At 42.1% G+C, this 20,896-nt stretch overlaps 1 protein-coding gene across 8 annotated transcripts in view; it reads right to left on the minus strand.

Annotated features, from left to right (window-relative positions):
- The window catches only part of ZNF366 (zinc finger protein 366), a 293,096-nt gene that overhangs the window by 146,772 nt on the left and 125,428 nt on the right, over positions 1–20,896 (minus strand). For all 8 annotated transcript variants that reach the window (XM_074328844.2, XM_074328846.2, XM_074328845.2 and 5 more), the window contains one exon: positions 13,669–13,838. The gene's annotated coding sequence lies outside the window, so the exon portion shown is untranslated. The remainder of the gene's footprint in view (positions 1–13,668; positions 13,839–20,896) is intronic.

The raw sequence follows: 20,896 nt of genomic DNA on the forward strand, positions 1-20,896 counted from the left end.
AAGAAGATTGTTCAATTTTCTGTTCTTATTTTCAAGGCTGGTTTAATGTAACTGGGAGAAGGGCAAGAACTGAGGGCCGATTAGTCACAACTGTAAACAGTGATTAAGTACCTACTGTGAGAACAGCATTAAGCTAATCACAAGAAGAATGCATGGAGGGCTGCTGTCTACACACCTTACAATCTAGTCAGTCTACAAATTAACAGAGGTAGACTGCACACACCATCAGAAAAGTACCTACAAGACTTTGAGTCACACTACATCCCTTCCGACCGAGAGCCGGAAATATCAAAGGCAGCTGGAGATGCTTGATGAGGGGACTTTGTTTTGCACCAACTGCCTCCTGCAAGAGAGAGAACTTCAGAGGCCAAGTGTAACTCTCAGGGCCTCAGATAGTTTGGTCCAGTGGCAAGCCATTTTGCTGGCACCTTTGAATGAGGTCCCTATTCTTCTAGATACATGCAGGCTTTTCCAACTTGGGGGGTTCAGTGTGACCTTGTCCCATTAGAGACATTGGCTTGCCTTATTTTCCATCAAAAATAGTTACCATCACCCCTTGGACAGAGAACAGAGGAGAAGGTTTTAAGGGTTGGCATGGTAACTCGTTCCAAAAATGGACAGCACTGGTCAATGAGAGTGAGGAGGCTGGGATGGCGCTTCTCTCCTTGGGAAGGGCATTCGGAGTCAGGGACCGTGGCCAAGAGCCACAGCTCTGAGGAAAGACGTGCTGGCCCTCCATGGGCCCGCAGAGCCCCATGGTGGGATTTGGGACAACCTGAGGCTCTCTCAGCAGTGCCTCTCTGGTTCTCCCTGTTTACTGAGCCACTGGCAAGCAATATGGAGAGTTCCTCCTTTGCTTTGTGTACTTCTTGCATTTTTAAACAAGTTTCTTAGAACAGATGCTCTCTTCCCTCCTTCCCAGTGGCCTTTCTGCACAAACAGCAGATTGCCTGCTTCTGTCATCTCAATCAAGGGAAGGAGAGAAACATACTAATCATGTTATTTTTCTCTTCCTTCTGCTGCAATGAGCTATGGGAGCCATGGGCCCTCTCTTCTGCTCAGCCTCTCCACGTGCTGACACCCTACGTAAGTGATTTTCCTGGGCACTTCTCATCAAGCCTGCTTCCCTTTGACGAGAAGGGTTCTTTTACACAAACACCTTGGTGGTTAGTTAGTTAGTTTGCTTGTTTGTTATTAGATTTCTGCCTCTTTTGACCTCCTAGGAGTCAGGTTGCCATGCAGTCACTGATCATGTCTGGATTTCTACTCCGCCTTTATATCGAAGACCCCAAATCAGTTTGAAATCTATGGAGACCATCAGCCTCAAAATTACGCTCGTGCCTCCTTCTCCCAGGGCTGCTGCCCGACACAGCTTACACAGGGCTGTGTATCTATCTGATGGTCGCACACATGATGCACAGATGTTGTGAAAAACAAATACGATGCTAGGCCATAAACCAAACGTAATAAAGGGCAACAAAATTCTGGGGTTTTTCTCGTGATAACTACTTACTGCTTGTTTTGAAATAGCACATATAGGCTCCCCTCCAGCACTCTGTTAGGAACCATACACTCATGAGTAATCCACCCACTGAGTAACCCAACACTGAGCAACCCACCACAAGGCTCCTGGCAGCTCCCTGCTTTGGCAGGTGACCAGGGTACCAGAAAACTAGAATAGGCATATTTAATCCTGAGAAAGAAAAGAGTAAAATGAGCATTAAGACTTGCCTTCTAGAAGAATGAATCACCATAGAACAGTATCTGAAAGAATCTCAAATAGACACAGGCCAGATTTAAATGCCTTCCATCAGCCTTGCAGAGTTGTTAAATGATGTCATACATAGTGGTGATGGGGATTCTCTGTCCCTGTTAGGTTCTCAATTTACGTAATTTGCCCCAGGCCTAACCTTTCAGGGCTGCTCTGAGGAACAGTGGCGTAGCAGGTCTCTTCCCGCTTCCCGACAGGGTAGAAAGGTGGGCAGGAGTCCTGTGTCAGAGTGCAGGTGTATCAGTGGGCACCTAACCAGGTACCTAACCAGAGAAACAGAAATCACACAAGTACCTAAAGCAGAGAGAACTGAATGCAGGAAACAGGTTATACAAGTTTCTTCGTTGGGGTCCCCAAGAGACCCAGAGACGAGGATTTGAGTGCAAGTAGTTTAGCTAGAAGGTGATCCCAAAAATTACAAGTGGAGAAGTAGTGAGATGGGCAAGGAAAGGAAACCAATCTAAAAGTTCATTATCAAGCATATTCCCAGTGTGAAACTAGAGCTTAATACAGCTGGGAACCTTGGGAGCCGGGGTAGAACAGCCTTAGGGTATTTATCTATCACCACTCCTTCTGAGTTGTGGCTGCTTCTGGGAACATTAATTCTCCAGCGTGCTCTGAACACAGGTTCAGCATGCTCCAATGGCCAGAAGCAGACTCGGCCAGTGGTCTCAGGTGTTTCAGGAAGCAGCCTTTGGCTTGTAAAGGTAAACACCTAGAGGATAAGGGTATAGTGCCACGGTGTCCGCTAAACAGGTAATGGAAGAGCTGAGAAGCCAAACAAAAGAGAGTAAGGCCACCCAAGAACACATCAACAGCAGAAAGTATCTACCAATTCTAGGTCAGAAAGACAAAGGTGGGTATCCATGTTCCTGGATCCAAGGGTTGGGACCACATGGTAGTAACTGGGACCAAGGAAAAAGAGATGGTCCTGCAAGAGCAGAATAGAGAAGATGCATCCATTGCCAGAGACATTGCCCAAGGCAGACGTAGGGGCAAATACCATGGTTTCTCTCTTCCTCCCTCTTTTCAGTTTCTCACCAAGGACCAAACCTACTTGGGAGCCAGCTAACATGGGAGCTGGAAAATGGAGCCTTCATAGGTTAGTGGCTGCCCCTCTCTTCTTAGCAACCCCCTTTTCCTACCATGATGCAGAGCAAAGCAGGGGAATGGTAAGGCATGGATCTGAAAGCAAACTGGCCTAAGATGGCACGGGACGGTGTGAATCAGTTTTCCCTATCACCTCCTCTACACATGCTCCCCTTACAGGAATAGGACGAAGAAGACTTCTAGATAAGGGTGTATCAGTCCCCAAGCAGATACAGTGACCTGGGAATCTGTGTGATCCAGGCCTCCATCCTGGGAGGACAATAAATGTGGTAACACAAGTGTTCATTAACCATATGATCCACATGGTTGACCCCCACGTCCCTAAGAGCCTACGAGTGGGGCAAAGGACCATGGTGTGGTGTGGGAATCTACAGGAGGGCAGTACTAATCTCCGCTGTAGGGACTTGGGGGCCTCAAGAGTGCTGGTGGAGAGGTATAAAGATGGCTGTGGTGAAGGTGCAACGTCATCACAAGTCCACTCATGGTTTAGCCGCATTTTCTAAACTATATCCTGCTAAATAACCACAATAACTGAATATTATATACTCTTCTGGAAGATTCAAAATGTGTCCTTAGCATTGAGAAGTCCTACAACATTTCTCAAAATTTCTTTGAGTCTAGAACACCACCCTTTCCCATTTTTCTTAATGTGAACTGCCTCTTACAATCTCAAGTGGGGAAAAAAATTATAGCACAAAGTTTAAGACACGAAACTAAAGAATTTGCAATTAGAAGAGTGTTGAAATCTCTAAGAGGGTATATTTATAAAATTTCCAGAGAGGTCTAGAGCTAAAAAAAAAGGATGCTAAGCCCCTAAATATTGTAACATACACTTGTGTCCTCATGATGTCAGCTTGCACTGTCTCGTGAGAGCCAATGTCACATTTCCTAGAATTTTAAAAGCTGGTTGGTATTAAAAAAAATTATATTAACTTGTAATTAAATATGTTCTATTAAAAACAGAGGTAATAAATATTGTAAACTCATCACTATGTAGTTATTTTGCTATTATCTGTGTTCTTTGGTGATTCATGTCTATTGTATAGTAGAAATACTACGTCAAGCTGATGCTATGGTGCTTCTCTTCCCAATTCCATGTTCAGTGATGTTACACTGGTAGCTTGAAATCAGTTATGCTGGGAGTATTTACACCGTGGCAGTCAGAAAAGGCTGCACCTCAGGGCTTGATTTGTTATTTTATTGTTTGTCTAGACTTTTAAAAAGATAGAGAAAATGTCAATCATGTAAATTAAACTTAAAAGTTGTCATTCTATAGACATTGCTCTGTGAATAGCACACACACAAAAATTGAGGAACTATTCTTCCAGTGTTTAAAAACTATAAACCAATTCAGCACAGGAATTACTAACACCATGGATGGATAAATGAAGTTCTGACCTGCATAATGCCAAAACGGAAAGAGGTTTCAGTTTAATGATATCATTGTAAAAGGGTAAGAAATAGTTTAACAGTAGATTTCATATCAATATAATTGATGCTAAATTTACTGGGAAAAGAGAAGATGCAAGTCCATTTGTTAAACCACGGTTCAACTGCAACCATAGCTTGGCTGTAGATGCAAGAGTTCAATAAAAATCAATCAAAGCATTCTGTGAGAATCATTTTGTTGTATGGAATTTACAATAAAGAGTATTACATATTTCATTATTTATAAATTGTGGCTATACATCCTAAATATTAGTAAAATTTATAATAAATTTATGTACATATATAGGGTATTTTCTTTTTCCTTGTGGTTGTTAAACCTTCGCCAGCACCACTGCTGAACTGAATTCATTTCAAGGTGATTCTGCCCCACATGTTACACAATATTAAGACCCTGAAGATCTCATCTGATCCAGGTAAATTTAAGTGCTGGAAAGTACTGTCTCTCATCCAAAGATTCACACTCCAGTGTTTCTTTCAATTCAATTCACCAAGTATTTATTGAGCATCTATAGTATGTTAGTGGTTTCATTAAATCACAGGGTCTTAGACCTTAAGAAATCTTGAGTTTAACCTCTCATATTTTTAACTGAGGTAAAACTCACAAACATAAAGTGTACCATTTTAACCATTTTAAAGTGTACAATTCAGTGTGTTCTTTTGAATATTCATAACGTTGTGCAGCAATCCTATTATCTGGGTCCAGAACATTTTTTATCATCCCCTAAAGAAACCCTGATCAATTAACCGTCACTCTTCATTTCTCCCTCCTCCTGGGCCCTGTTAAACACTCATCTACTTTCTATTTCTACAGATTTGCCTGTTCTAGACATTTCACATAAATGGAACACTATAATATGTGACCTTTGTCTCTGGTTTCTTTCACTAGCAGGTTTTCAAGGTTCACCCATGTTGTAGCAAGTATCCATTTTATGGCTGAATGTATCTGTTATGTAAATATACCACATGTTAAAATTCATTTTTAGTCATTCATCAGTTGATGGATATTGACTTGTTTCCACTTTTTTTTTTGGATATTATTAATAATGTTGCTATGAGCATTCATGCACAAGTTTTTGTTTGGACATGTTTTCAGTTCCCTTGGGAGTGGAACTTCTGGGTTATAAGGTAACTCTATGTTTAACTTTTTGAGGAACTACCAGCCTATTTTCCACAGCGACTGCACCATTTTACATTCCCACCAGCAATGTATGAGGAAAATGCCTCAACTTTTAAATAAGAATTCTGCAGCCCAGGATGTTTAAGTGACTTTCACAAAGTCACAATAAAACTAGAACTACAATCCAATCTCCCGAAATACACTGGTGTTCCTCCTACCAACGGCAGTGTGAGATGCTCTTTCTATTATATAACATGGCAGGAAAGAAGTCTTTGTAGAAAAAAATTCAATATTGATGAAAACAAAAAGGATGAGTTTTCAGATTAACTGAATTAACCAGAAAATTAAATTAATCAGAACCCTCACCTTGTTTACCCCCCCAAACTGTGCCCCCACTCTGTGCTTCAGTCGCATCAACCCAACTTCTCAAAGTTCTGCTCTACTACAGTGAACTCTGCCAATCCCACACCGGCCGCAGCATAAACATTCACAAGATCACTATTTAAACCCATTTTTAAGATACTTTTCTAGGAGATAAGCCTTGACTCTTTCCTCTTCTTTCTAGTCCATGTTCTAGGTCAGGCCTCTGTCATTCTTCACTCAGGCTTGTATGAAAGCAACTTCTCAGGTCTCACTGCTTCCTGTTGTCCCCACTGTCCTGACACCCATATCCTCTCTGTACCCAGCCAATTATCCAAACAAAGACTGGTCACATCATTCTCATGCTGTAAGCAACATCAGTGATTTCTCAGAGTTCAATTTTGGCTCTTCCTCCCTTTCCAGTTAATAGCCACCCTTCTTCACTCCCTGTGTGCTCAAGCCAGACTTAAAGAACTGCATATCTCTCAACATGTGCAGCAGCTTCACGCTTTCAAGATTTTTCCAAGTTATAGTTAATGCAAAAAATAAAAATAAATAGCCAATACTGAGAGCTTTTTATGTGCCACTTCAGGGATTCAGAGGAATACATTCCCTACCCCCACAGAATAAACTCACAGCTACCATCATAGCTGAAGCTCCCACGAAGCAAATACTATCAATGGAATTTGCTATAGAATAGAATACATCAAACAAGAGATTTGCAAAGTGCGGAAGTAGAGAAAAGTAGGAAATTGTTAACTCCCTCTAGGAGTAGTTCATAAAAAGCTTCACAGAGGATGTAATGCCAGAGAAGGGCTTTGAAGGATGAAGAGTTCACCAAGTGAACTACCAGAAAAGCAATCCAGGCAGAAGGAAGAGGCTCTGGAAAGGCAGAGTGGCGAAAACAGAAAGTGACATGAGGGAAGCGATGGGTGATTCTAGACGGCTTGGCAGAGGGAGACAGGCTGGAGAATGGCAGGAGTTGGCCCTAGAAAGGTCTGTGTGTGCCATACAAATGGCTGTGTGCCAACTAAGGAGTCTGTACTTTGCTTTAAGCAGAGATGGGATACTTTGTGTTTAGCTAGATAATTCGGGGGTCAGTTTAGGAAGTGGATTTAAGGGGCTCCAAAGAGTGGAGGCAAGGTGACTCTTACCACAATCCAACTGAGAGACGATGAAGAACTGGCCTAAGGTAGTGAGGTGGTGATAATGGAGCAGGGAGATCTACTGCCCCTTCTTCACCTGACAAGCCATCAGTTCCCAGAGTTCCCATCACTCCTGGCAGAATTAACCACTGCCTCTTCTGTTATCTTGCACTTTGTACCACAGCCCTCCCCCTCGTGGAATGAGTTCTCTTCAACAGTCTTCCACCTGCCTCCGGACTGCAGCTCTAAGAAGGCAGCAGTCAAGACACCTTGTATCCCCAGTATTCAGTACCCTCTCACCTCCTGTAGTGCTTCTCAAACTTGCATTAAAATGCAGATTTTGGTCCAGTGGGTCTTGGGTGGAGGTAAGAATCTGTTTCCAGCAAGCTCCCAGGTGCACACCACACACTGCACATTAAGTAGCAAAGACTTAGCTCACAGGCTTGCTGGCTGGACAAGAACCGCTCCAGGAACCTAAGCTCACAGAACATACCCCGCCTCTGCTTCCTGGTCCTCCAAACATGTGGTATCAGGTTCTCAGTCAAGGGGAGAAAAAATCCTGATGAAAATTCTCCTTGACTAAACCCTTTATCTTCCATGCAATTGCACGCCATTGTGGAGTCACAATGGCAAGTCCAAATCCTTCAGATGGACAATGAGCAACAGGGCAGAGAACTCATCAGTCCTCAATGCATGAATGAATGCCCTTGGTAGGCAGAGGGCCCTTCAATAATTGATGAATGGGACCGTTCAGTGTTTGCTGCAGCTCTGGCCAACACTGCTCATTACGGGCGATGATTCACTCTGTTTTGGGGAACAAATTGTTCCAAGGTCTAACTCCACTTCCCTTGACATTTTTTTTTAAATAAAAAGCATGCACCTGTGGAATTCATATGCGTAGAACTGTGTCCAGAATAGAAATGAGAGAATTAATTCATGTCCCATGGTCCATAATAAGAGCAACCTTAAGGACCCTGCCAGGGGACTTAGCTTTAGAAACGACTTCTTTCCTCAGAGAGGAGGAAAGATATAGATGTCGAGTCTCTGCTGGCTGCGAAGATTTCAAGAGCAGGAGACATTGAAATGAGACCATCTTCCCCAATAAGCTGTGTTATTTGTTAGGTTTGGCAAAGAGACAATTGGTATTCAAATTGTATGCCTATAGTTTAGACTGTGCATCTGGAAACTAATTTAGTGGGTCCAGTAACTGTCAGCCACGTGTTTCTAAGTGCTCAGGGTTGCCTTGTGAATGGGGTCTGGAGAACAGTTTGATTATTTTCCTCTCAAAAATCTGATGGTTTAACAAGAAAATACCAAGCTGCTCTGGCTCACCTATATCCCGTCTCTGTTTCATCTTTCCAGTTCATCATTTTGATGAAAAGATGCCTATTTGACTTGTAAACTGAAGTAAGACCAACAGTTTCACTGGACACATTTCTGCAGTGGTTTACACATGTGCAGATTGGCCTGAGGAAACCCTCAGTGAGAGAAGGAGAAGGTAATGGCCTGGAACACAAGGGTCTCTTCTTTCTACAACCAGAGAGACTTCAAAATTGAGTGAGTTGGGGTGGGCCAGCCAAGCCTGATTTTGCTGAGGCCCAAGTGTGAGCCCTGAAAAACATCATCCACCCTTTCCCAGTCCCAAATCCTGCTCCAGTTCTCAGATACAAATAGGACTCAGCCCAGTCCCCCGAGTATAATCTGGTTGGGTTGGGCTTAAAAGCTGGATCCAGCTGTGGCTCTCTACTGAGTGTCTCCAGCAAGGCCTTGGACTGACCTGGGCTCTGCGCCCACTGGACAAGGGACTAGCTTTCCCTGTCAGATTGGTACAAAACAACCCATGAGGAATCCCAGGGACCCAGAATCAGCAGTTCTGGTAGAACTGAACCACCAGAAAGAAAGCAGCCTCCTTTACTCACTTTGAATCTGACCACATTCTTGCACTTAATGAGTCAGTGGCCCTTTGAGGATGGAACATCTTTGCTTTAGGATCTTTGTTCTGCTGTTTTTTATGAGATTGTCAACAGTTAGTTAAACGTGGGAGCTAGAAATGTTGTGGAAAGAGCCTCAGTCTCTTCTTTTTTGTGCTTTGGCTCCTCTGGCATCTACTGCCTATTGTTGAAATTTGGCCTGGCTGCAAAACTCTCTTATTGCCCTCCGTGACGTTCATTTGGAAGGAGCAGTGTCTGGACAGCACTCCTTTGTCTTCTGGCTGATTCTAGAGAAACTGAGGATATTGGTCCAGATTTCCACATGTGGCTCTTGCTTTCAAGTCCAGGTTCCCTTTAGTGCAGGAGGTGTCCTGCATGTCACAGAGATGGCGTGGATAAGGAAGAGATGAGACCACGTGCTGGGGAAGGAAGCCATGTCAGGCAGCACTGGGGAAGGAAGCCATGCCAGGCAATGCTGGGGGCTGCTCATCCACAGTCATCTCTCAGCTGGGCAGCAGCCAGGATCCCTGCTGCTCCTGCTGAGAAGCCCCTCTTTGGCCAAAGACAGGGAGGGCAGGCACTTCAGGGGACTTGGAAAAGTGGATCCTATACGTCAATGTTGGGGGAGAATTACAGGTCAGCAAGTAACCACCTGCTCGATATTGAATCCTGCCTTTACTATCCTTCCCTAGTAGCCTACAGGAGGTGCTTCAATAGCCTGTATTAGTCTGGATATTCTGAGCAGATGTCAGGCAAACGTTAAACGTGCAAGGATTTTATTAGTGGAAATTCCTGAATAAAAGAACTAGGGAGGGAGCCAGAAAAGGCTAGGAGAGCATCACCTAGATGCAATTCTGACCCTGAGTGAAGGACAGAAGGGGCAGATTAGGTGAAAACATCGTAGACTGTCATACAGTTCAAGGAAGCTTCAGCAAAGCCTTTAGGGAGTCATGAGCTCAGAGTAGGCTGGAAAAGGAATCCCCATGTTTCCCTGGAATGGGTCTGCTTTAGTATCCCTGCCACAGGTGGTCACTGGCAGGGAGCAGCCTGCAGGAGTCATGCCCTCAGTGCAGATGCAGCAATTGGATTTGTCCCCCCTCCCTTCTTCCCCTGGGTCTCCATGGGCTCAACAGTCTAAGCTGCCCTGCCTCAGCCCAGTACCATCCCAGAGCAGAAAAGAGAGGACAACCAGACATCTGAGTGCAGCTACACCAGAGCAGAGGAGACAGGCCACATCCGGAAAGCAGGAAGCTGCAGAAACTCAAGCCTGCCTCCAAAGGCACTTGGGACAACCATTTGACCAGCGCTCAAGGCCATGGGTCTCAAGGCTCAGCTGGGCTAGTCCTGGTTGAAAGAAGAAGGCTGTGTGCTGGGTCGATAGAATTTCATTTTAACCCAAAAGTTTAGCTCTGCTTATAATAAAAATACAATCAGTACAAGTGGTCAGAAATTCTTCCCTGAAATCCATTCCCAATTTTCACCTAGCCCCAATCGATACATGTAAATAAATGTTGATCAGAATTTACGGGGGTGGGTTTCCAATGGGAAGTGATGATTTGAAATGCCAACTGCTTCAGGATCCCATTGTTTCCTTCCTTCTTTGTAAAAGTAGTAGTTCTATGGCAGTTGGAAATGGCTCTTTTGGAAAACCATGAGGAAATGGCTTACAACCATCAAGAATTGGTACAGTCCCATAGAAATTCTTAGTGACAGAATACAGCACCGACAATATTGAGCTTATTTAATTCACACATAACTACTTTTAACACAATATTTATCCTAATTTTACCCCCACTCTTAAACTACACTTACACACAAAACATAAAGGTGCACCCCACTTTTTTTAAAAGTTCACTATACAAAAATCTTAACATGTCCAACAGAGCAAATATTATATTACTTAATATTGGCTTAGTTCACAACATATTCTTTTTAACTGGGTAGATCCCCCATAGCTTTTATGTCTTATTTTCATTATCTTTTGTTTTGTGGGGTTTTTTGGGGTTTTTTTGAGCCATAAAAAGGGCACATTGGCTGTGTCAAGTGAAACAATTCAGAAATATAAAAGAAGATGCTTCCCTCCGGCCTTTATCCTGAGTGCCACTCTCTAAAGGTAGCCACAGTTAAATGTTAGGATTTAGCTGTCCAATCTTTTTCTATACCTACAGCATACACAAATCAAAATATACAAATATATACACACATACAAACACTTTTTTAAAACAAAACTGGGATTATCCATGTCACACAACGTGGTCTGTTTACTTAATATTCCACAGTCACCTTTCCTTTTCCGTGTAGATTAGCTCCACCTCATGCTTGTTAAAAGCTTCATAAGATATGTACCACTATTGATTTAATCTGTCTCATATTGCTAAACATTTAGGCTTTTCTCAAACTGCCATCATTATAAGATGCTACACCGAACACACTTGTTATAGGTTGAATCACTTGAAATTACTGTTTTTGCGTATCAAAATGGTTGCATTGCAGTAATCTCACATGGTTACCACTATCCATTTTGTATTTCTACAGAATACACTTCTTGAAGTGGAATTGGTGAGTCAAAGCATATGTGCATTTTTTTTTAAATTTTGTACCTACCACTACACTGCCCACATAATTTATGCTATGTTCATTTCCCCACGCTCTTGACAATAAAAGCTTTTAATCTTTTTAGTTTTCCTGAGCAAATTACACCTCGGTGTTTTGATTTGCTTTTCTTTCGTTATTATTGAAAAGGCTGAACATCTATTTGTATGCATTTTGCTCCCATAGCATTTAAAATAACATTTGATTCGCCTACAATTCTCCAGACACACTCTTAGGAGAGAGAGAGAGAGAGAGAGAGAGAGAGCGAGAGAGAGAGAGAGAGAGAGAGAGAGAGAGAGAGAGAGAGAGAGAGAGACACTGACTCTAATCTGTTTTTGAGAGAATCAAAGAATATATGCCTATCATCAAAAGAACCTCTTTTAGGAAGCTGGAATTAATTATTTTTCTGCCTTCAAATTTCTATTTGTTTCTACTATGGACACACAGGCATGTATTGTTTTTACCCAAAGAGAACTCCTTTGACCTGTTTTCTGTTTTCTGAATTTGAATCACTTGGCTAACCCACTGGCTTTGGCTCTGAGGAGAAGCCGACCATAGGATCTCAGCAGCCTGGGCCCTGCCTGCCAGCAGGGGGCCTCTCCAGCTCCAAAAGGCCCCCTGGCCAGAGCCCCATTTTCTCCAAATCAAGCTTCATCTCTCTCCCCAACACAGAGGCAACTGCTGGCTTCTGCTTAGGCAGACTAATTTACTGAATTAAAGTCGTTTGGCTTCCACCATAGCAATTAGTATGCAAATTACCGGTATATTACCTGCCGAGTCATAAATTACATTGACAAACTTAATATTCACAGATTCAACAGACCAGCGTAGGTAATTTTTCTATTTTTCAGTAGTTCTAGACCAGGGTGATTCATCTCCTTATTGAACCATTACACATTAAATCAACAGTTGAAAAATTAAGCATTTTTCAAAGCATTTTGTTATGCATTTATTTCTTTCACCAAGCAGTAAAGTGGAACATTAAATATGCAATGTGTCTGAGTGCTCTAAATGGCTGTTTTAAGCCTAAGACAGTTCTTTTGTAACTTTAAAAAAGGGACACAGCAAAGGAAAATCTATATCATAATGCAATCTATATTGCATCTTTTTCACCATCATTAGAGCCAAATATTTCCTAGTCTACGTCCCTGTAAATGTGAAGAATCATTAAACCCCAATATGTGTTTCAAGCTAATGCTGCTCACAATTGGAAAGTGGCTGGTCAATAGGATTCAAGTTTCATAAATAATCACCCAGGTGTGCAGCTATGGCATAGATAGCATTTGAGCTTTGGTCATTAACTCATTCAATTAATTATACCCAGCTTTTAAAAAAATTTTGTTCTTTCTGTTTTGAGTACATAAATTACTGAGATTTAAGACTGGGAAAGGGTGGGGCAAGTCAAATGGGGGCAGGCAGGTCAAGTCCAAGCGCACCAACGCTGTCCTTCCTTCATTTACCCAAGAAGCAAACTGAGCCCACATTCTGTGCTAGGTCAGTGGAATGAATCCTGTCCCCAGGGGCGCTTAAGGATCAGTAGTGTCAAAGCGTCTTATCTTAGCTCTGCAACTACTCATGCGACAGTATGATGATGGATAATCACTGAAGAGTATTGGGGACTTTCCTGGCACCAAATTCCTTCCCCTAAATTCCTCTCTGCACGCTCTGACAAAAAAATACTACTTTTGCTTTAAGATTCTAACCTTACTAGTAAGGCGGTCAAAGGACATATTTATTGATCAATTAAGCAAGGAGATCTGAGAAAGATTATTACAGTGAGTTAGCAGAAGTATACTGAGAGAGACCCATTCAGAGATGTGTGGATGGTGCCAAATTGTAAATAAACCATGTGGCTGATATCTTTATATTGGGTGCTTAATTTTGCAAAGGATTTGGTTTGCACAGAGAATATTTTCTTTCAAATCAAACAAAAATGTCCCCTGTGGAGATGATGTGATGGTTGATCTTAAATACCAACTTATTGGGTCCTAGGGTGCCCAGATAGCTGGTTAAACATTCTTTCTGGATGTGTCTGGGAAGGTGTTTTCAGAAGAGATTAGCATTTGAACTGGCGGACAGACTAAAGCAGATGGCACTCCCCAATGTGTGTGTGTGGGGGGGGCATCATCTAACCCAGTGAGGGCCTGCCTACAACAAAAGCAAGAGGAAGGAGGCAGTGACTCTCTGCCTTACCGCTTTAGCTGGGACGTCGATTTTCTGTCTGTTAGTGCTGCTGGTTCCCAGGATTTCAGACTTAGACTGGAATCTATACCACAGGTTCTCTGGTTCTTGGCCTTTCAGATTGCAACACTGGCTTTCCTGGGTCTCCAGCTTGCAGATGGAAATACGTGGAAAAAACCCTCCTAGGAAGAAGAAGTAAGGATAATGACATAAGCAGGAGAAAAATATGAAAGCATGCATCTATTAATAATATTTTCCTCCTCCTTTCCACAATCAATCAAAAACTACAGAGCATGGAGAGAGACATAAAAAGAACAGGTTTATACCAACCACATAATAATGTTCCTGTACATAGATTGGAAGCCGGGGGTATTTGGGCTGTTACCACAGCAAATCCCACCATGAGCTGTGGTTTGTGACTTCACCGAGACGTGAAAGGTGGGGAACTACCCTCTTTGTTAACAGGAAAGAAATATCTTTGCTACCTGCATTGGCTCCCAAGATTGTGTCTCGGCCTAGTGTAACCTGGAGTCATTATCAACGTTTAAACTTTTACTTCAAGGGGGAAAAAAAATCCATGTCCTGGCACCTGAGATGCTACTTCCTCAGGAGTTTAGGTCTGTTGCCAAGTGCCCTGGGAGTGCCTTCAGGCCTTGCCAGTTCTAAGGTGAACTGAGAGGCTGCCAAGTTCCAGGATGGAGTCCAGGTTTCCCTGCTCCCTCTCAGAGAAGTAGACTCACAGCCTCGCAAGGCTGTGGTTCCAGGTGCTAGAACTGACCCCAAATGACGCTGATCCAGACTGCTGGTTGGAGGTAGTGATTCAACAGACCCAAAGCACTGATAATCATTGGTGAATAACAGGAAAAAAGATTTTCCCCATTTTTCTATCTTTACATGTAGAACGAGCACAGATTTTAAAAACTGAAAAGAAATGAATGGAGTTTATCTGTTGTAAATATATAAATATATATATGAATAAATTTTCCTATTGTTTTGTGGAGACAAATTAGTTTTATTCTCTAGGTGTTTCTGTCCCTTGATCTTGGCCTTGTTTACCGGCTGTGTCATTGATGAAAGGACAGAATAGTGAGAGGAATATTTTCACTTTCTCTGTTTGGTCAAGGAGTTGGATTACAGTCACATGGCTCTAGAACTGTGGAACCAGCAGATATATATTTTTAGAGGGAATTGGCAAAGTATATATGGAAAAGAGGTCAAAAGTGATAGAGGCAAAGCATAGGCAACTTGTAGCTACCTCCTTTCCTATGTAGTGTCGTCTTACTTTGCAAGTGTTAACCGTGTAAGCATTTCTTGACTTCCTTTAGACACAGGGAAACAAGGCAGGCAGTGATCAAGTGACAGGTTTGAGTCAACCCCGCGAGTTACTACCAATGGTTGAGAATTCAGCCCTCCTAATTTTAAATCCATCCTCCTGCCTGGACCCACGCCATTTCTGGAAATGGTGAGGGATATAAACTAAGTGTCCCATTCATGCAGTGTCAGGTACTTCATTAGAGAGGCCAGATAGAGTCACAGTAAAGAAGCTTTGCGTATTCACCCAAAGGAATAAACCTTTAAACAAATTATAATACATACAAACATACATACATATACACGTGTATATAGTAATATATGTTCTATATGTTTACATGCGCACGCGCACACGAATGAACAGCAGGAGGATAGCCATGAAAGCCAGGTCATTCATTGCCTTCAGACAAAACTGTTCGAATTATTCTGTCTTCCCCTCACGTTATCAACAATTGAACTCTGTGAACTCAGCTCAGAGAGAAAGAATCACCGCAACAAGGAGATACTCACACCCACTCTTATAGCTCAGTTAGAGCTAGAAAGAAATAGGTCTTAATGTTGGGGAAACCAAAGAAATGCCAGCTCTTTTTCTGCCTTGGAGAAATTGGAAAGAGGTCAGAAGGGGAAGAGAGAGAAGTCAGGGCAGTAAACAGTGAGACCTGTTCCTGACTTCTGCTCGCTGAGCCGTGGCCTGCAGGGCGGAGTGGGGGTGTTAAAGACAGTGAGGGGAGCATCAAGGGCACAGTTAATTTCCCTCAGTTCTCATGTTGGATCGAGGAGTAGAGGTCAAAATGTGGGGTCACACAGAGAGAGGGTCTGACTGGCACTCAGGAGCTAAGCCCAGTTCCTGCGTGGGATCAACACTGAACTGAGCGCCAGCCATGAGGCACACGGCTGGGACAAGCTGACCTGGTAGCAGAGGATGGGATGACCTGCCTGCCCGGGGTACTGAGTGGGGAAGTCACAGAAACCCTAGGGTCTGCCTCCTGTGAGAGCTAAAAGACAGTGGAGTGATCAAGAGAGAGAATAGCTTCTCTTTCCTGGGAGCGCATACAAGCCAAAAGAATGGATCACAAGTTCACTGGTCATATATAGCAACTTTGAAGGCCACCAGAGCACCCAGAAAGCCAAAAGTCAAGTACCCAGGCCATCATCTTAGAGGCCAATCAAGAATGAGTCAGTACAGAGAACAAACATAAAGCTAATCATCTCATCTTTGCAAATGCCATCATAGCATATAAATTCCCCTCCCACTTGGATACCATCTTGGGGATAAAAGCAGGGAGAGGTGAAAGCAACCTTCAGAGACTGATTGTTTTTATTCAAAGAACACTGTTTCCTAGAGAAACATTTGAAATTATTGTATCAGATTCAAGCTAGTGTAAGGGCTTGGTAGAAAAATCAAATTAGCTATTATTTGTTGAGCACTTACTTACAGAAAGATTAAAGCTATAGTCTCTCCATTTAGCTGAATTGTACTCTATGCTAAAGTTTGCAAATATCCAGTGCAGTATGAGCTTTACCTTCTAATCTGCTGCTTTCCTAGGACACCGGTAATAGATTCTATTATTATCTTCATTTCACATTGGAAGAGTGTGTACACACCTTGGAACACTGGTTTTAAAAGCAGATCCAAAACTGAGAAGTAATGATGCAGTATGCTTTACTGATACGACCAATGCGTCCCAATATACTTAAAAGGAGTAAAATGCAGATCGTGGAGTGGAAGACCTTACAAACCACTTGACTATCATTTATGTCTGTCTTCTTTGTAAAATAAAATTATATTTAGTTGGAAAAGTTTCAACAAATATGGTTAGGTGTCCTAACTGTATTCAAATCTCCTTGCCAATAAAAAAATGCCTTCCAAGATATGAAAGAACTTACACATGAGGGCACCCAACCACTGTCACTGACGTTTCTTTTGAAAACTAAGAAAACTAAACACGGTCACATGTAGAACACAGGTTCAAAGAGGAGAAGGCCAAAACGGTAAACTAGATGATGACCTTGATATTAGTCTTAGACCAGAGTCTAGATTGGCGACTTAGGGTTGGCCCATGCTTCCTTAGCACAGGAAATGGTGATCAGTTAAAAATAACAGATTCACAATGAAAAATCTTGTCAGACTGCTCCATCCTACTCTCTGTGGCAGTAATGCTAGACTGATCAGATGCATGACTTAGAAATTTTGCGCCTGAATTTTAGAAAAGAATTTGGCATGGTCTTCATGATGGAAGAAAGAAAAAAATTTGAGCTAAATTACAATTCCATGGATTTGTAACTTGATCAGAGTGGTGATCAATGCCAATATGATGGGGGCTCTAGTGTGGACTCTGAGGCTCCTTAGCCTTGGTTTATCTTTTTGCAGCAATGACTTCAATGAGAATAGTGATGGCAACTGATGAAATCCATGGGTGGCATGAAGCTTTAAGGGAATGGCTAATATATTTGAGGACAAGACCAAGATTCCAAAAACAATCTCAGCAGGCTAAAAAGATGGGGAGGTCTAACCTGATGTATATTTAATGGTTGTACTCTTTGATTTTTGGTCCTCTGCACCCCCCTTCCAAGAAAGATTAGCAACAAAACCATTGTGCCAGTACAGAAGGTAGAAGCGCGTCAAGTTCACGAGCACCTGCTTTGGAGTCAGACCTCTTTAGGCAAGTCTGTACTCATGTGAGCATCAGCCTGTCCACAATCTGAGCTAATGATACGTCATTGGGTTAATGTGAGGATTAAATGAGATGCAAAGCATTTAGCACATTGCCTTGCCCATAGTAAGTACTCAACAGATAATAACTATATATAGCTGTATACACGCAGTGGCTTAGCAGGAGAATGTGTGAAAAAGACTTGTGGTTTTAATTGACTCCAAGTTCAACAGGAGCCAATGATCTGATGTGGCCTCCAAAAATAACTGATTCGACGTTGGCTGTCTTTGAAGGGCCATGGTAGACTGAATACATGAAGCAACAATTCTTGCCACAGTTCACATGGACAGACCAGGACGTGAGCTCCATATTCTGCATTAGAAAAGGCCTTTGTTAACTGAAACCCATCCAGCTAGGAGAGCCTAAGACAACAAGAGCACTTAAAATCATGGCCTGCAAAGAACTGGACTCTTTTAGCTTGGAGAAAAGAATTCTTATGGACATCACGACAGCTGTTTCAAATATTTTTAGGACGGTGACATGGGAGAGGAATTAGTTTTGTTCAATGTGGAGCCAAATTGGTGTATAAAATCTTTCCACATAGGAAATGCCAGGGCTTTGGAAGAGGCACTAATTGATTGAAAATATAAACAGTAATAGTGAAATAAGAGGTTTCACTCTAAAGAAAGTCTAGTTCAGCCTTGAGCCATTTTTTGATCATTAAGCATGGGGGACCATCTCTCTGAAAAAGCCCTTTATAGAGATGTTGGTCAGCCTTGTGATTAAGTACAAATCATCACCATCCCATTTTCAGGGGAAGAAAATTAAAGGAAAGGTGCTACAGTAATTGTCCCAAGTCTGAAGGGAGATTAGAACTCACCACTCCATTTTTATCTCTTCATACCGCTGCCTGCTGAAACCAATGGACTTTGATGCCTCTTATCTCCATTCACCATCTCCTTGGAGTTATAAATATGGCAATCATTTGGGATAACATTCCGCCCCACCACCTGCCTCTGTTTAAGCTGTGTTTCTTTTTATACATTTAATTTTTAAAATTCAATGCACTAGAAGGAGTGTCATGAAAGCATTTTGGTGGAGGGGCATGCAGCTAGTTACCATGAAACCCAGAGCAACACACAGGGATTTCATCTTAAATGTGCACACCATCTCAAATTCTCAATTGTGTATTACCCTAATATTTTCTCAGTTTTAAAATAAGCTATATTTCTTAAAGAACCAGAATCAAGTGATTTCTATTCTGGTCACAGTATAGGGCTTTGATTGAACAAAGCTCAGGTTTCTCTCACCTGAACACTGCATTTTGATGAGAAAAAAAATGGAATCCCATTCATAATGCAAATATTACAGAAAACCAACAATCATTCTGCCTTATAATCAAAACCAGAAAGCTGTTGTTGTAGCTCTGCAGCATTTCCAGAGGCTATTAATTCATTGCAGGAACCCTGTCCTAAAATGAAAGTCTGGGCAGAATGACATTGTTGCTGGGAAAGAACTGCATTGTCTTAGTGACATTGTTCCCATAGTCATGGATGAAATTGACTGACAATAGCTTATTAATTCGGGTACTTTGTTCTGGTCACATATTTGTTTAGGAATAAAAAATTAACTTCATTCAGAGCCAGGCAGAGATGAAGTAATTAGGACAATGACTGCCCTGGTGACAATTATTAGAGATGGGAAATTACAGTGCTTTCTTGAGTTGATATTATATTTATAATCACTATGAATTTCTTGAGGTAAATCAAACACCATGACTGCTGATTCTGAATATTTAAAATATTGTTTGAAGTTTCCCTCAGATTTTTTTTTTTTTTTTACATTCCTCCACAAAACGTTATTTGGCAGCAAACTTCAAAGGAGCCAACAGTGATTTTCAATTACATTTATTATTAACTCCATAATCAGCTGATGTATTAAAAAGAGCAAAGGCAGTAACTTGGACCACTGGGGACCGGCATCAAGTTTCAAAGTTACATTTGGCTTACAGAGGGTAACAGATTTGGTGAAAATTTTTTCCCAGTTCTGTTTTGTTTTATTTTGCTTCATTTTCAATTCTCTACCAATGGTTTCTCAAGTTTCAGACAGCATTGTTGCCTTCACTGAAAGGTAAAAATAAAATCGAAATATTTGGGGTGGGTCTTTTTTTAATGTCTCATGAAAGGTCCTTATGCCACCAAACTATTTCTCTTCATTATTTCCCTTGGATTTTTCCCCCTTCCTTCAGTGTCAGGACTCGTTTTAATACATGATTAGAGCCTTTCTAAAATTATGTATTATATATTATATAGGTATGAATTTCAATTACACTGATTGCTATAATTATCAAAACAAGAAATGTTTTGATGATTATGGGTAAATGATATCACCCTGAATTGAGAGTCCTAAGGAAATAGGATCAGTGAGTCAGTAGGTAACACTCTCTTTTCAGGGTTTCAAAAGGTGATTTCTAAGTATCACCTCCAGCGTTAACCGGAGGCACCGCTTTTACCTCCAGTCCTCACACTTCAGCGTCATAGCCTGACTATGAGTCAATTTCCCAAAGAGGGGCTGGGAACTTACACCACAGAGGAGAGGATATTGCCACATTAATCAAATGCTCTGGAATTCAAAACAACCGAAATGGCTTTATTCGTGGCAAAATGTTATGTTCTTTAAAAACCAAGGCAGTAATTGTCAAATGGAGGGAACACAGACTAAAAGGAAACAAAGGAGAGGACGGGGCTTGAGACTGGAATGGAGAGGGAAGGTCTGATGCTGGCGCCCTACTCTGAATAGCACAGGTTCAGCTATTGGTATCTGTTTCTCTATAGTCTCCAAGCAGAAAGGGGGCTTTAAGGAGCCAGCCTCTGATAGAGGCTCTTTCACAACGTCCCAGTGATTTATAAACACAGCTGGAGTGGCTATCCCTGGACCACGACCAGCCACTACTCTCAAACTTGCCCATGTGGCAGCAGCCAAATTTCACAGGCTAGTTACAAAATTCATGCGGCACGGTGATCATCCGTGGGCTTAGAGTGAGTTGAGCATATGGAAAAATACAGACCGTGCTCCAGTCTTCATTTGCCCCAAGGTGAATGCTCAGAGATGGCCTCAAGGTCAAGAGTGCCTCCCTCGGAGGTGGCTGCCGCTGGCCATGAGTTTACAGACACCTTTGGCAGAGTTGTTAGAAGCATGTAGTGCAGATGACTAATCAGGTCCCATTTTTCTCCTGGCCTCTTCATAATGTTGGAATGAGGCCTTAGGTCTTCATC

The sequence above is a fragment of the Rhinolophus sinicus genome, chromosome 3 (assembly GCF_057876585.1).
Source record: "Rhinolophus sinicus isolate RSI-liver-muscle chromosome 3, RSI-T2T, whole genome shotgun sequence".
Classification (NCBI taxonomy): Eukaryota; Metazoa; Chordata; class Mammalia; order Chiroptera; family Rhinolophidae; genus Rhinolophus; species Rhinolophus sinicus.